The sequence below is a fragment of the Bufo bufo genome, chromosome 1, assembly GCF_905171765.1.
Source record: "Bufo bufo chromosome 1, aBufBuf1.1, whole genome shotgun sequence".
Taxonomy (NCBI): domain Eukaryota; kingdom Metazoa; phylum Chordata; class Amphibia; order Anura; family Bufonidae; genus Bufo; species Bufo bufo.
Genome location: NC_053389.1, coordinates 537,332,445 through 537,349,014, shown reverse-complemented (window position 1 = coordinate 537,349,014; position 16,570 = coordinate 537,332,445).

Here is a 16,570-nt window from a genome sequence, read left to right as displayed (position 1 = left end):
TCATATGTTTGGGGGACAGGCCCCACACCGCACAGGAGTTGTGGCGGGGTATAGAACAACAGACCGACGAGTGGTTGCTGCCGGTGAGCCTCAAGCCCGGCCTGGTGGTGTGCGATAATGGGCGAAATCTCGTTGCAGCTCTGGGACTAGCCGGTTTGACGCACATCCCTTGCCTGGCGCATGTGCTGAATTTGGTGGTGCAGAAGTTCATTCGCAACTACCCCGACATGTCAGAGCTGCTGCATAAAGTGCGGGCCGTCTGTTCGCGCTTCCGGCGTTCACACCCTGCCGCTGCTCGCCTGTCTGCGCTACAGCGTAACTTCGGCCTTCCCGCTCACCGCCTCATATGCGACGTACCCACCAGTTGGAACTCCACCTTGCATATGCTGGACAGACTGTGCAAGCAGCAGCAGGCCATAGTGGAGTTTCAGCTGCAGCACGCACGGGTCAGTCGCACTGCGGAACAGCACCACTTCACCACCAATGACTGGGCCTCCATGCGAGACCTGTGTGCCCTGTTGCGCTGTTTCGAGTACTCCACCAACATGGCCAGTGGCGATGACGCCGTTATCAGCGTTACAATACCACTTCTATGTCTCCTTGAGAAAACACTTAGGGCGATGATGGAAGAGGAGGTGGCCCAGGAGGAAGAGGAGGAAGAGGGGTCATTTTTAGCACTTTCAGGCCAGTCTCTTCGAAGTGACTCAGAGGGAGGTTTTTTGCAACACCAGAGGCCAGGTACAAATGTGGCCAGACAGGGCCCACTACTGGAGGACGAGGAGGACGAGGATGAGGAGGAGGTGGAGGAGGATGAGGATGAAGCATGTTCACAGCGGGGTAGCACCCAAAGCAGCTCGGGCCCATCACTGGTGCGTGGCTGGGGGGAAACACAGTACGATGACGATACGCCTCCCACAGAGGACAGCTTGTCCTTACCTCTGGGCAGCCTGGCACACATGAGCGACTACATGCTGCAGTGCCTGCGCAACGACAGCAGAGTTGCCCACATTTTAACGTGTGCGGAATACTGGGTTGCCACCCTGCTGGATCCCCGGTACAAAGACAATGTGCCCACCTTACTTCCTACACTGGAGCGTGATAGGAAGATGCGCGAGTACAAGCGCACGTTGGTAGACGCGCTACTGAGAGCATTCCCAAATGTCACAGGGGAACCAGTGGAAGCCCAAGGCGAAGGCAGAGGAGGAGCAAGAGGTCGCCAACGCAGCTGTGTCACGGCCAGCTCCTCTGAGGGCAGGGTTAGCATGGCAGAGATGTGGAAAAGTTTTGTCACCACGCCACAGGTAACTGCACCACCACCTGATACGGAACGTGTTAGCAGGAGGCAACATTTCACTAACATGGTGGAACAGTACCTGTGCACACCCCTCCATGTACTGACTGATGGTTCGGCCCCATTCAACTTCTGGGTCTCCAAATTGTCCACGTGGCCAGAGCTAGCCTTTTATGCCTTGGAGGTGCTGGCCTGCCCGGCGGCCAGCGTTTTGTCTGAACGTGTATTCAGCACGGCAGGGGGCGTCATTACAGACAAACGCAGCCGCCTGTCTACAGCCAATGTGGACAAGCTGACGTTCATAAAAATGAACCAGGCATGGATCTCACAGGACCTGTCCATCCCTTGTGCAGATTAGATATTAACTACCTCCCCTTAACAATATATTATTCTACTCCAGGGCACTTCCTCATTCAATACTATTTTTAATTTCATTTTACCATTATATTGCGTGGCAACCCAAAGTTGAATGAACCTCTCCTCTGTCTGGGTGCCGGGGCCTAAATGTGTGACAGTGGCCTGTTCCAGTGGTGGGTGACGTGAAGCCTGATTCTCTGCTATGACATAAAGACTTATTCTGTGCTGACATTTAGCCAGATTCTCTGTTACGCGACCTCTCTCCTCTGCCTGGGTGCCTGGGCCTAAATATGTGACAGTGGCCTGTTCCAGTGGTGGGTGACGTGAAGCCTGATTCTCTGCTATGACATGAATACAGATTCTGCGCTGACATAAGGCCAGATTCTCTGTTACGGGACCGCTCTCCTCTGCCTGGGTGCCTGGGCCTAAATGTGTGACAGTGGCCTGTTCCAGTGTTGGGTGGCGTGAAGCCTGATTCTCTGCTATGACATGAAGACAGATTCTGCGCTGACATAAGGCCAGATTCTCTGTTACGGGACCTCTCTCCTCTGCCTGGGTGCCTGGGCCTAAATGTGTGACAGTGGCCTGTTCCAGTGGTGGGTGACGTGAAGCCTGATTCTCTGCTATGACATGAAGACAGATTCTGCGCTGACATAAGGCCAGATTCTCTGTTACGGGACCGCTCTCCTCTGTCTGGGTGCCTGGGCCTAAATGTGTGACAGTGGCCTGTTCCAGTGGTGGGTGACGTGAAGCCTGATTCTCTGCTATGACATGAAGACAGATTCTGCGCTGACATAAGGCCAGATTCTCTGTTACAGGACCTCTCTCCTCTGCCTGGGTGCCTGGGCCTAAATATGTGACAGTGGCCTGTTCCAGTGGTGGGTGACGTGAAGCCTGATTCTCTGCTATGACATGAAGACAGATTCTGCGCTGACATAAGGCCAGATTCTCTGTTACGGGACCGCTCTCCTCTGTCTGGGTGCCGGGGCCTAAATGTGTGACAGTGGCCTGTTCCAGTGGTGGGTGACGTGAAGCCTGATTCTCTGCTATGACATGAAGACTGATTCTGCGCTGACATGAAGCCAGATTCTCTGCTATGGCATGAAGAGACTGATTCTCTGCTGACATGAAGCCAGATTCTTTGCTATGGCATGAAGAGACTGATTCTCTGCTGACGTGAAGCCAGATTCTCTGCTATGGGACCTCTGTCCAATTGATATTGGTTCATTTTTATTTTTTTTATTTTAATTTTAATTCATTTCCCTATCCACATTTGTTTGCAGGGGATTTACCTACATGTTGCTGCCTTTTGCAGCCCTCTAGCTCTTTCCTGGGCTGTTTTACAGCCTTTTTAGTGCCCAAAAGTTCGGGTCCCCATTGACTTCAATGGGGTTCGGGTTCGGGACGAAGTTCGGATCGGGTTCGGATCCCGAACCCGAACATTTCCGGGAAGTTCGGCCGAACTTCTCGAACCCGAACATCCAGGTGTTCGCTCAACTCTAGTCTTTATGCATCCCATCAAAAAATACTGACCAGAAAAAAAAACAATCAAACAATGCTGTTGAGACTGTGCAAGCAAAGTTACTTAAAGGGAATGTGTCATCAGAAAATGCTCTTTTTTAAAATCACTTTTTATATTTAAAAGAATTTTTGTTGTTATTTTTCATTTTCTATGTCAATATCTAGAGATGGCCGACCCACCAAATTCAGAAATCAATGGAGAATGGCCTTGGTCAGAGAGTTTACCAAGAACCCAATGGTAACTCTGGCTCTGGCTCAGCTCCAAAGATCTGGGTGCAGATGGAAGAAACTTTCATGTGGTCAACCATCACTGCTATACATAATACAGATAGTTAGTTGTAGAGAGTCAGTGTAGGTAAGATAGTGATATAGTAGTGTAGCTGATAGGTTCCAGTACAGGGTGTTAGGTAGTGTGATAGGAATTACTGTACTGTGTATTTTCTCCAGTCTCAGGAAACTTCTAGCAGCTTGAAAAATTTAGCAAAAGTGACCAATACGTGCATATTACATTCACGATTTTGGCAATCAAGAAAATAATGACTAGAGTTCACGATTTCTAGAATTTGCAAATTTATGACAAATATTAGGATAAAAATTTGCGAAATTTCGTGGAAACGAATATTGCCTATGTTGCTCATCACTATCCAAATCCAAGTGTGACAACTAAATAGTCCTATGTTTAGGAAAACTTGGATTCCCAAGGAATCCAAATTTCCTCACACTTTGTGGTAACAAAAAAGTTTTTATTCAAATGGCAGCTGCACATGTTACAAATTGAAAGTAAGAAGCCCAGGAATGCAAGATCACCCATAATGGTGGGCAATCGAAACAGAATTTAGTCCTATGTTTAGGAAAACTTCGATTTGCAAGGAATCCTAATTTCCTCACACTTCAGGGCAACAAATCAGTTTTTCTTTAAACGGCAGCTGCACGTGTTACAAAGTGAAAGTAAGAAGCCCAGCAATGCAAGATCACCCATAATGGTGGGTAGCCAGCCAGTCTACAGATAGCCATGCCCTGTGATGTCACAGCCCTATAAAACCCTTATCGCACATGGTCTCCACCATTGTCCTGTGAGCTGAGCATAGGGAGAGACGTGGCAAGTAGTGATCAAATGTTCGCGAACCGCAAGTTCGCGGCGGGCCCCATTCACTTTAATGGCAAGCGAACCTGAAAAAATTTCAGCTCATATTTGCAGCCACCAAATACTTAGTAGAAGTGCACAAATAGTCCCACAACATGGACAGTGAAATACTAGAGGGTGATCAATGACAAAAATTCCGACCAAAATTCCAACAAAAAATATGTGTCTTAATCAGGGGACATTTTTATGCGTCTTAAAGGGAAATTATCTGAAATGTGCCCTGTCGGAGCCTAGAAATTTTTTAGTTTAGGCCACGGGAGTAAGTGCCTTAAAAATTAGGCATTCACCGGACATAAAAGAAATTCTAATGAGGCTTAAGGTGCATTATGCGGTCAATGGAGAAAATTTTTACTGTAGACCACTGGACTACAGGCTCCAAACATTAGGCATTCACCGGACAGAAAAGATCAAGTGATTATGTGGCCGGAGGTATATTACACGGTCAATTGATATAAATTTTACTGCAGGCCAGTACAAATACAGGTCAAATACATATGTTTAACCCGTTAAGGACACATGACGTACCGGTACGGCATGTTTGCCGAGTCCTTAAGGACACATGACGTACCAGTACGTCATGGGTTTAAAACGTGATTGCGGCGCAGCGGGGGTTAATAGGAACAGGATGCCCGCTGAAATCATTCAGCGGGCATCCTGTCACAATGCCGGGGGGGGGGTCATGTAACCCCCTCGTATCGGCGATCGCCGCAAACCGCAGGTAATTTCAGACCTGCGGTTTGCAGTGCTTTCTGCAGTTTCTGAAACTGCGTGGATCAGAATCTTTTAAATGAATGATTTTATGCCGGCGGGTGGTGCAGGGGGGGGTTGCAGGTGGTGCGGGCGGTGCAGCAGGTGGGATCACGATCCCCCGCCCGCCTCCTCTTGAATATTCATTGGGGTCCAGTGGGTATACCAGAGTGTCAGCACATTCCTGATACTCTGGTATAAACGGCTGACATCTGTGCTGTGATGTCAGCCGTTTAACCCTTTCCATACCGCGGTCCATACGGACTGCTGTATGGAAAAGGTTAACAGTCAGGGAGCTCCCACCCTCTCCCATCGGGGGGCTGCTGTGCCTTTGCAGCCCCCAGACAGGATGGTGTCACAGAGGGAGGGAGCCCTCCTCCTTCCCCTTCCCCGTCTGCTCAGTTGTGGCAGACGGGGAAGGTTCCCATGGCAAGAGGACAAAAAAAAGTGAAAAAAAGTGAAAAAAGTAAAGATAAAAAAACCACATTTATCACTGAATAAAAATTAAAAAAATAAAATACACAACACATATTAGGTATCGCCGCATCCGTAACGACCTGATCTATAAAACGGTCATGTTACTTTCCCCGCACGGTGAATGCCATAAAAATAAAAAAATAAAAACTATGAGGAAATTGAAATTTTGCCCACCTTACTTCCCAAAAAAGGTAATAAAAGTGAAATCATTGTGTAAAACTTACATAAATAAAAAAAAAGTATACATATTAGGTATCGCCGCGTCCGCATCGACCGGCTCTATAACAATATCACATGACCTAACTACTTAGGTGAACACCGTAAAAATATAAAAATAAAAACGGTGTAAAAAAAGCAATTTTTTGTCATCTTACGTCACAAAAAGTGTAATAGCAAGCGATCAAAATTGCCCAAAAACTGAAAAAAACTATGGCTCTCAGATTATGGAGACACTAAAACATGATTTCTTTTGTTTTAAAAAAGAAATCATTGTGTAAAACTTGCATAAATAATAAAATTGTATGCATATTAGGTATTGCCGCGTCCGTGACAACCTGCTCTATAAAAATACCACATGATCTAACCTGTCAGATGAATTTTGTAAATAACAAAAAAAAAACTGTGCCAAAAAAGCCATTTCTTGTTACCTTGCCTCACAAAAAGTGTAATATAGAGCAACCAAAAATCATATGTACCTTAAACTAGTACCAACAAAACTTCCACCCTACCCCGTAGTTTCTAAAATGGGGTAACTTCTTTGGAGTTTCTACTCTAGGGGTGCATCAGGGGGGCTTCAAATGGGACATGGTGTCCAAAAAAACTGTCTAGCAAAATCTGCCTTCCAAAAACCGTATGGCATTCCTTTCCTTCTGCTCCCTGCCGTGTGCCCGTACAGCAGTTTACGACCACATATGGGGTGTTTCTGTAAACTACAGAATCAGGGCAATAAATAATTAGTTTTGTTTGGCTGTTAACCCTTGCTTTGTAACTGGAAAAAAATATATTAAAATGGAAAATCTGCCCAAAAAGTGAAATTTTGAAATTGTATCTCTATTTTCCATTAATTCTTGTGGAACACCTAAAGGGTTAACAACATTTGTAAAATCAGTTTTGAATACCTTGAGGGGTGTAGTTTCTAGAATGGGGTCATTTTTGGGTGGTTTCTATCATGTAAGCTTCACAAAGTGACTTCAGACCTGAACTGGTCCTTAAAATTCAAGATTTACTTCTAAACTTCTAAGCCTTGTAATGTCCCCCAAAAATAAAATGTCATTCCCAAAATGATCCTAACATGAAGAAGACATATGGGAAATGTAAAGTAATAACTATTTTTGTAGGTATTAACCCCTTAAGGACTCAGCCCTATTTCACCTTAAGGACTTGGCCATTTTTGGCAAATCTGACCAGTAGAGATGTCCCGAACTATTCGCCGGCGAACAGTTCCCGGCGAACATCGATTGTTCGCGTTCGCCGCGGCGGACGAACATATGCGATGTTCGGTCCGCCACCTATACGTCATCATTGAGCAAACTTTGACCCTGTACCTCACAGTCAGCAGACACATTCCAGCCAATCAGCATACCCTCCCTCCCAGACCCTCCCACCTCCTATTTAAAAAGCAAGGACAGCATGTATCTAAGATTCATTCTGAAGCTGCAGTGTTAGTGAGAGCAGGGAGAGTGCTGCTGCTGCTGAATTAATAAGGAAATCGTTAGCTAGGCCAGTGTTCTGTGTCCACTCCAGTCCTCAAAGACTCATCTGATCTGCTGTAAGGACAGCGTCCTGACAGCACCCCAAAAAGCCCTTTTTAGGGCTAGTACATCAGTCTGCTTTTTTTAAAATATATATATATATATATATATATATATATATATATATATATATATTGCAGTTGCATGCCAATGTGTGTCAGGCCCACAGAGTGTACTGTGCCCACTGCCAGTGCCCACCACTCATATCTGGTGGCACAGTAGCTTGCAGATAAAAAAGTAATACAAATTTTTCTCTGTAATATAATTGCAGTTGCCTGCCAGTGTGTGTCAGGCCCACAGAGTGTACTGTGCCCACTGCCAGTGCCCACCACTCATATCTGGTGGCACAGTAGCTTGCAGATAAAAAAGTAATACAATTATTTCTCTGTAATATAATTGCAGTTGCCTGCCAGTGTGTGTCAGGCCCACAGAGTGTACTGTGCCCACTGCCAGTGCCCACCACTCACATCTGGTGGCACAGTAGCTTGCAGATAGAAAAGTAATACAATTTTTTCTCTGTAATATAATTGCAGTTGCCTGCCAGTGTGTGTCAGGCCCACAGAGTGTACTGTGCCCACTGCCAGTTCCCACCACTCATATCTGGTGGCACAGTAGCTTGCAGATAGAAAAGTAATAAAAAAATTTCTCTGTAATATAATTGCAGTTGCCTGCCAATGTGTGGTGGCACAGTAGCTTGCAGATAAAAAAGTAATACAATTATTTCTCTGTAATATAATTGCAGTTGCCTGCCAGTGTGTGTCAGGCCCACAGAGTGTACTGTGCCCACTGCCAGTGCCCACCACTCATATCTGGTGGCACAGTAGCTTGCAGATAAAAAAGTAATGCAATTTTTTCTCTGTAATATAATTGCAGTTGCCTGCCAGTGTGTGTCAGGCCCACAGAGTGTACTGTGCCCACTGCCAGTTCCCACCACTCATATCTGGTGGCACAGTAGCTTGCAGATAGAAAAGTAATAAAAAAATTTCTCTGTAATATAATTGCAGTTGCCTGCCAATGTGTGTCAGGCCCACAGAGTGTGCTGTGCCCACTGCCAGTGCCCACCACTCATATCTGGTGGCACAGTAGCTTGCAGATAAAAAAGTAATATTTTTTTTTCTCTGTAATATAATTGCAGTTGCCTGCCAGTGTGTGTCAGGCCCACAGAGTGTACTGTGCCCACTGCCAGTGCCCATCACTCATATCTGGTGGCACAGTAGCTTGCAGATAAAAAAGTAATACACTTTTTTCTCTGTAATATAATTGCAGTTGCCTGCCAGTGTGTGTCAGGCCCACAGAGTGTACTGTGCCCACTGCCAGTGCCCACCACTCATATCTGGTGGCACAGTAGCTTGCAGATAAAAAAGTAATACATTTTTTTCTCTTTAATATAATTGCAGTTGCCTGCCAGTGTGTGTCAGGCCCACAGAGTGTACTGTGCCCACTGCCAGTGCCCACCACTCATATCTGGTGGCACAGTAGCTTGCAGATAAAAAAGTAATACAATTTTTTCTCTGTAATATAATTGCAGTTGCTTGCCAGTGTGTGTCAGGCCCACAAAGTGTACTGTGCCCACTGCCAGTGCCCACCACTCATATCTGGTGGCACAGTAGCTTGCAGATAAAAAAGTAATACAATTTTTTCTCTTTAATATAATTGCAGTTGCCTGCCAGTGTGTGTCAGGCCCACAGAGTGTACTGTGCCCACTGCCAGTGCCCACCACTCATCTGCACAGTAGCTTGCAGATAAAAAAGTAATACAATTTTTTCTCTGTAATATAATTGCCGTTGCCTGCCAGTATGTGTCAGGCCCACAGAGTGTACTGTGCCCACTGCCAGTGCCCACCACTCATATCTGGTGGCACAGTAGCTTGCAGATAAAAAAGTAATACAATTTTTTCTCTGTAATATAATTGCAGTTGCCTGCCAGTGTGTGTCAGGCCCACAGACTGTACTTTGCCCACTGCACACCACTCATATCCGGTGGCACAGTACCTTGCACGCATAGTACTACTAATCTAAAAAAAAATGACAGGCAGAGGCAGGCCACCCCGCAGGCGCTGTCGTGGTGCTGTGATTTCCTTTGGCCCTAGAATAATGCCCAGTGTTCAGAGGCCACGTACCCTGGACTCGAAAAGTTCTGAGGACATAGTTGACTGGCTAACACAGGACACCCAATCTTCTACAGCTTTCAATCAGAACCTTGACGCACCATCCTCCTCCAGCTCAGCTTCGGGCACCTCTCAAGTTACCACTCGCCCGCCTGCCGCCACCACCAACCCTAGCACCACAGCCGCTTCACTTGATCTGTCAGAGGGGTTATTTACACATCAGTTGGAAGAAATCAGTGATGCGCAACCATTATTGCCAGAGGATGTAGATAACAGGGATATGTCTCAGTCAGGCAGCATTACACACATGGACGTACGGTGTGATGATGATGATGTTGTACCCGCTGCTGCTTCCTTTGCTGAGTTGTCAGATACAAGTGAAGCGGTTGATGATGACGATGTGTCCGTGGATGTCACGTGGGTGCCCGCTCGAAGAGAAGAAGAACAGGGGGAAAGTTCAGATGGGGAGACAGAGAGGAGGAGGAGACGTGTTGGAAGCATGGGGAGGTCATCGCAAGGAGCTAGTGGCACAGTCAGACAGCATGTATCGGCCCCCGGGGTCAGCCAGACAGCACTCCAATCAACGCATGCTGTTGCCACCACCAGAATGACGTCATTGCAAAGCTCAGCAGTGTGGCATTTTTTTTGGGTGTCTGGCTCTGATAACAGCGATGCCATTTGCAACCTGTGCCAAAAGAAACTGAGTCGTGGGAAGTCCAACACCCACCTAGGTACAACTGCTTTGCGAAGGCACATGATCTCACATCACAAACGCCTATGGGATCAACACATGATGAGTACAAGCAGCACACAAACTCAAAGCCACCATCCTCCTCCTGGCCCAGCATCTTCAGCCACGTCAACCACTGCTGTCCTCCTTGCCCCCTCTCAACCACCCGCCACTCTGCCTCTCACCTTCAGCAGTTCCTGCTCATCTGCCCACAGTCAGGTGTCTGTCAAGGAAATGTTTGAGCGTAAGAAGCCAATGTCACAGAGTCACCCCCTTGCCCGGCGTCTGACAGCTGGCTTGTCGGAACTCTTAGCCCGCCAGCTTTTACCATACAAGCTGGTGGAGTCTGAGGCCTTCAAAAAATTTGTAGCTATTGGGACACCGCAGTGGAAGGTTTCAAAAAAGGCAATCCCCAACCTGTACTCTTCTGTGGAAAAGGAAGTCATGGCATGTCTGGCACACAGTGTTGGGGCAAGGGTCCATCTGATCACTGATACCTGGTCTGCAAAGCACGGTCAGGGCAGGTATATCACATACACTGCGCATTGGGTAAACCTGCTGACGGCTGCCAAGCATGGAATGCGTGACTCTGCAGAGGAGTTGGTGACACCGCCACGACTTGCAGGCAGGCCTGCTGCCACCTCCTCTACTCCTCCTACTCCATCCTCTTCGCTAACCTCCTCGGCTGAGTCCTCTTCTGCTGCTGCGTCTTGCTCCACATCAACTGCCCCACCCCCCAGATCCACAGGGGCTATTCCACATCCCGGATACGACAGTGTCACACAGTCTTTGGGTTGACTTGCCTGAAAGCAGAGAGTCACACCGGACCAGCACTCCTGTCCGCCCTGAATGCACAGGTGGATCAGTGGCTGACCCCGCACCAACTGGAGATCGGCAAAGTGGTGTGTGACAACGGAAGCAATTTGTTGGCGGCATTGAATTTGGGCAAGTTGACACATGTACCATGCATGGCACATGTGTTAAATCTGATCGTACAACGCTTTGTGCATAAGTACCCAGGCTTACAGGACGTCCTCAAGCAGGCCAGGAAGGTGTGTGGCTATTTCAGGTGTTCCTACACGGCCATGGCGCACTTTTCCGATATTCAGTGGCGAAACAACATGCCAGTGAGGCGCTTGATTTGCGACAGCCCAACACGTTGGAATTCAACACTCCTAATGTTCGACCGCCTTCTCCAACAAGAAAAAGCCGTCAACGAGTATTTGTATGACCGGGGTGCTAGGACAGCCTCTGCGGAGCTGGGTATTTTTTTGCCACGTTACTGGACGCTCATGCGCAATGCCTGTAGGCTCATGCGTCCTTTTGAGGAGGTGACAAACCTAGTGTCACGACCATAGTCATGGTCGTGACTCCTGTTACCGCATGCAGCTGCCTGCGGTCTTGGTGTTGTTGTCAATCTCAGGTGAGGGCTATAGTATGTTGCCTCACCTGTGGTTGCCGCCTGCAACATTGTGTATGTGGCAGCAGTGCAGCCTGAGCGGTGCTAGGCAGCTTGCTGCAGTAGGCATGCGGTTGCACCTGGCAACCTCTCTTTATAGGTGTGCCTTTTATCAGTGTGCACGGGGTGTTATACGTGTTGTGTGCACTTCCCCTTTAAGTTGTTGTTTTCCCTTCCCTGGTGTTGGAAGGGTTAACTTCCTTCCTAGTGTGTGTGTGCACTGGGTGTGTCTGACTGTGGGTGTGCTACTTGGCCCTATAAAGCCTCAGTGGAAGGCAGTAGTCAGAGAGGGTGCTTCAGCCATGCTTGCTGGAGACATCCTCCTGCTTATTTACCATCTGCCAGCGAGGGCCACCCTGGTTGTCATAAACGTTATGTCTGGTGTTAGTTTATGGTTTATCTGTTATTGCAGCATATGGTTTACTGGGTTCCCGTGTGATGTCTGTTGTGTGCTGTGTCCTTTATGTTGGTTGTGGATAGCAGCACTTGCACGTGGGTTCCAGGTTGTGTGTCTGTGGCAGGTAAGTGTGGAACTAGTCTTACTTACCTGTCATTGCCATATGTCTGTTTATGTTCCCCCTTTCTATGTATCTTGGCCAGTGAGACTCCTGTTCCTCCATGTCTAGGAGGAACGGGTCGTCTTACCCTGCTCCTAGTCCAGGGCCACCCTGAGGGCGAGCAGGAATATCAGGTTCCGGAGTATGAGCCCTCCTACCTTCAGGGTTGGCTCATACGGATAGGAGACAGGGTCAGAGTTAGGGATGTGTAGGAGGTGACCAGCTCCCTAATTCTCTGTCCTGGCCTTGCAGCGACTCCATCTGCTGATACCGCACGGCTGAGGGTTTTCCCCATCCTCAGCCGTGACACCTAGTCAGTCGCACCGAAGGCACCATCAGCGACATCATCCCATTTGTTTTCTTCCTTGAGCGTGCCCTGCGAAGAGTGCTGGATCAGGCCGTAGATGAGCGTGAAGAGGAAGAGTTGTGGTCACTATCACCACCAGAAACAGCCTTATCAGCATCGCTTGCTGGACCTGCGGCAACTCTGGAAGAGGAGTCTGAGGAAGAGGAGTCAGAGGAGGAATGTGGCTTTGAGGAGGAGGAAGACCAACCACAGCAGGCATCCCAGGGTGCTCGTTGTCACCTATCTGGTACCCATGGTGTTGTACGTGGCTGGGGGGAAGAACAGACCTTCAATGAGATCAGTGAGGACGAGGAACGGGACATGAGTAGCATGGCATCCAACCTTGTGCAAATGGGGTCTTTCATGCTGTCATGCATGTTGAGGGACCCTCGTATAAAAAGGCTGAAGGAGAACGACCTGTACTGGGTGACCACGCTACTAGACCCCCGGTATAAGCAGAAAGTGGCTGAAATGTTACCGAATTAAAGGAAGTCGGAAAGGATGCAGCAGTTCAAAAAAAAGTTAAAATGTATGCTTTACACAGCGTATAAGGGTGATATCACAGCACAACGGGAATCTAACAGGGGAAGAGGTGAAAGTAATCCTCCTCCCACCACGACCACGCCGGCAATGACAGGACGCTTTACAGACTTGTTGTTGATGGAGGACATGTGGAGCTTTTTAAGTCCTACGCATCACCACAGCCCTTCGGGGTCCACCCTGAGAGAACGACTCGATCCAAAGGTAGCAGACTACCTCGCCTTAACTGCAGATATCGACACTCTGAGGAGCAATGAACCCCTTGACTACTGGGTGTGCAGGCTTGACCTGTGGCCTGGGCTATCCCAATTTGCGATAGAACTTCTGGCCTGCCTCGCTTCAAGTGTCCTGTCAGAAAGGACCTTCAGCGCAGCAGGAGGTATTGTCAGAGAAAAGTCGCTTAGGTCAAAAAAGTCTAGATTACCTCACCTTTATTAAGATGAATGAGGCATGGATCCCGAAGGGACTGACAGTGGGGGATGCATTTGACTAAAAAAGGCCTGATGAGATGCCTTGGGCTAAAAATGGTCCATACGCTGCTGTATTTAATCTCTGCATGCCGGATGAGTTGTGTGACTTCTCCGCCACCAACTAGGGTTCAAGCCGCAATGTTTTAGTGCACTTTCTGACTGGAAAACATAAATTTTTCCGGCTGCTGCTACAGCAGCGGCTGCAACAAAACCTAGTTTTTCTGGCCTCTGGTGGCTGCAAAAGCAAAACAAAAAAAAGGCACATACATGTGTCAATTCCCCTTCGTGATCGTTACCTTGTTGTGGTGAAGGGGCTTGCGTATCACAATGAAGCGATCACCTCTATGAGTGTGTTGGCAATGGCAATGTTGGCACACCCCAGATGATAAGGTCGTTGCTTCATTGTGAACAGACCAAAAGCGATCGGCTGGATAATTTTGCATAGAAAAAACATTAATTTTCTTTGTGATCATCTAAGGTGATCATTAAAGCCCACTAGGCCAACAATGGGCCCACACTGCAGAATCATTGTTTTCTGGGTCACTTAACTGTCACTGAACTACCTCAGCATGACCATAGGTTTTGAAAAACCGCCATCGCCTGCAATCGCCCGCAAGAGCACAGTCATCACTACACCAAGATTGACGCATAGAGGAATAAAATTTATCTCATGAGTGTGTCAACTATTGACAACTCTTTGCGGTTGTCTAAAATCTATTCGATACACGTCCCCTGATAGGGGACATAACAGGGATTAAACTGAAAAGAATAGTACTACTTAACACACCACTTATATAGGGTGGCACAGTACATTGTACGGCGCACGCACAGTGCCTCAAATTGGAAGTAAGAGGACCGACCAAGCATCTTTTCCCATCTCCCGTTCCTAAAATCTATTCCATATACCGGGCCCCTGATAGGGGACGTAACAGGGATTAAACTGATAGGAAAAGTACTCCTTAACACACCACTCATATAGGGTGGCACAGTACATTGCACGGCGCACGTGCAGTGCCCCATATTGGAAGTAAGAGGACCGACCAACCATCTTTTTCCATCTCCCGGTTCCTAAAATCTATTCCATACACGGGCCCCTGATAGGGGACAAATCAGAAATTAAACTGGTAAGAACAAATTTTTTTAATTAAAAAAAAAGAGGACAGCCTCTGCGGAGCTGGGTATTTTTTGCCGCGTTACTGAACGCTTATGCACAATGGCTGTAGGCTCATGCGTCCTTTTGCGGAGGTGACAAACCTGGTCAGTCAAACCCAAGGCAACATCATCGACCTCATCCCATATGCATTTTTTCTGGAGCATGCCCTGCGAAGAGTGCTGGATGAGGCCGTAGATGAGCATGAAGAGGAAGAGTTGTGGTGACCATCACCACCAGAAGCAGCCTTGTCGTCGTCAATTGCTGGACCTGCGGCAACGCAGAGAGAGGAGTCTGAAGAAGAGGAGTCAGAGGAGGAAGGTGGCTTTGAGGAGGTGGAAGACCAACCACAGCAGGCGTCCCAGGGGGCTTTTTGTCACCTGTCGGGGACCCTTGGTGTTGTACGTGGCTGGGTGAAGGAAGAGACCTTCACTGACGTCAGTGAGGAAAAGGAACGGGACATGGCTATCTTGGTATCCAACCTTGTGCAAATAGGAAGTTTGCGGTTGTGCAAATGGACTGTTTGCGGTTGTTTGCGGTGCGTTAAACGGGGAGTTTGGTCTGTCAGAGTTTGGTCTGTCACTGTGAAGCGGGCGTAACCCTTACACTACCTGATCGATACAACATCATACCTGATGTTTTAAAGCACGTTATTCCAAACAATTTAGGAATGTTAGTTGATTTATGCCCTTTATGGATTAAAACCCGACTCTGCGTCAACTACGTAATTTTCCATGGGAGTTTTGCCATGGATCCCCCTTCCGGCATGCCATAGTCCAGGTGTTAGTCCCCTTGAAACAACTTTTCCATCACTATTGTGGCCAGAAAGAGTCCCTGTGGGTTTTAAAATTCGCCTGCCTATTAAAGTCTATGGCGGTTCTCCCGTTCGCGAACATTTGCGGAAATTTGCGTTCGCCATCCGCGAACGGAAAATTTTATGTTCGCGACATCTCTAGTTTTATACTGCTGTCATATTCTGTTATTAAAAAAACACCCTTTTTGGGCAAAATACTAAATTTCACAGCCCTTGCTGCATCTGTTAGTGTGAAATAGAAGCGTTATTTACTGCTGTCATATTCTGTTATTAAAAAAACACCCATTTTGGGAAAAATACTAAATTTGCGGCCTTTGCTGAATTTTTCAGTATTGAAATACACGTGTTAGATACTGCTGTTATCTTCTGTCATAAAAAAAAATACTAAATTTTCGGAGAATGAGGAGAGTGTTGAATAAGGGACGTGGTCCCAGTCGTAGTGCTGCTGGTGAAGCGCCTGTTGCAGGGAGAGGATGTGGTCGATCTGTGCCAGCTACACACACAAGTCAAACACCTTCTCAGGTGCGAGTAGGCGAAAGAACCTGCAGCGGTATTTGGTCGAGCCTAATGCGGCTCTACGAATGGAGAGGCCAGAACAAGTACAGGCAATAGTAGATTGGGTTGCAGACAGTGCCTCCAGTTCCTTCACATTGTCTCTCACCCAGTCTCCTGCTGAAAGATCAGAGTTGGCACCTGCAGCCGATGTCCATCAGTCTTTCACCTCTCCCCCTTGCAAATCAGCCAAGCAGTCTGAGCCCCAAGTCATGCAGCAGTCTCTTCTGCTTTTTGATGACTCTGCTAGCAGGGTTTCTCAGGGCCATCCACATAGCCCTGCCCCAGAAGTGGAAGAGATTGAGTTCACCGATGCTCAACCACTTATGTTTCAAGATGAGTACATGGGAGGACCACCGCAGCAAGTCTCGGATTATGACGAAACACAAGTGCCAACTGCTGTGGCTTTCTGCAGTGTGGGAGTGGTGAAGACTGGTTGGAAGATGATGTGGAGGACAATGAGGTCCTCGACCCCACATGGAATCAAGGTCATGCGAGTGACCTGTGAAGTTCGGAGGAAGAGGCGGTGGTCGCACAGAGACACCAACACAGCAAAA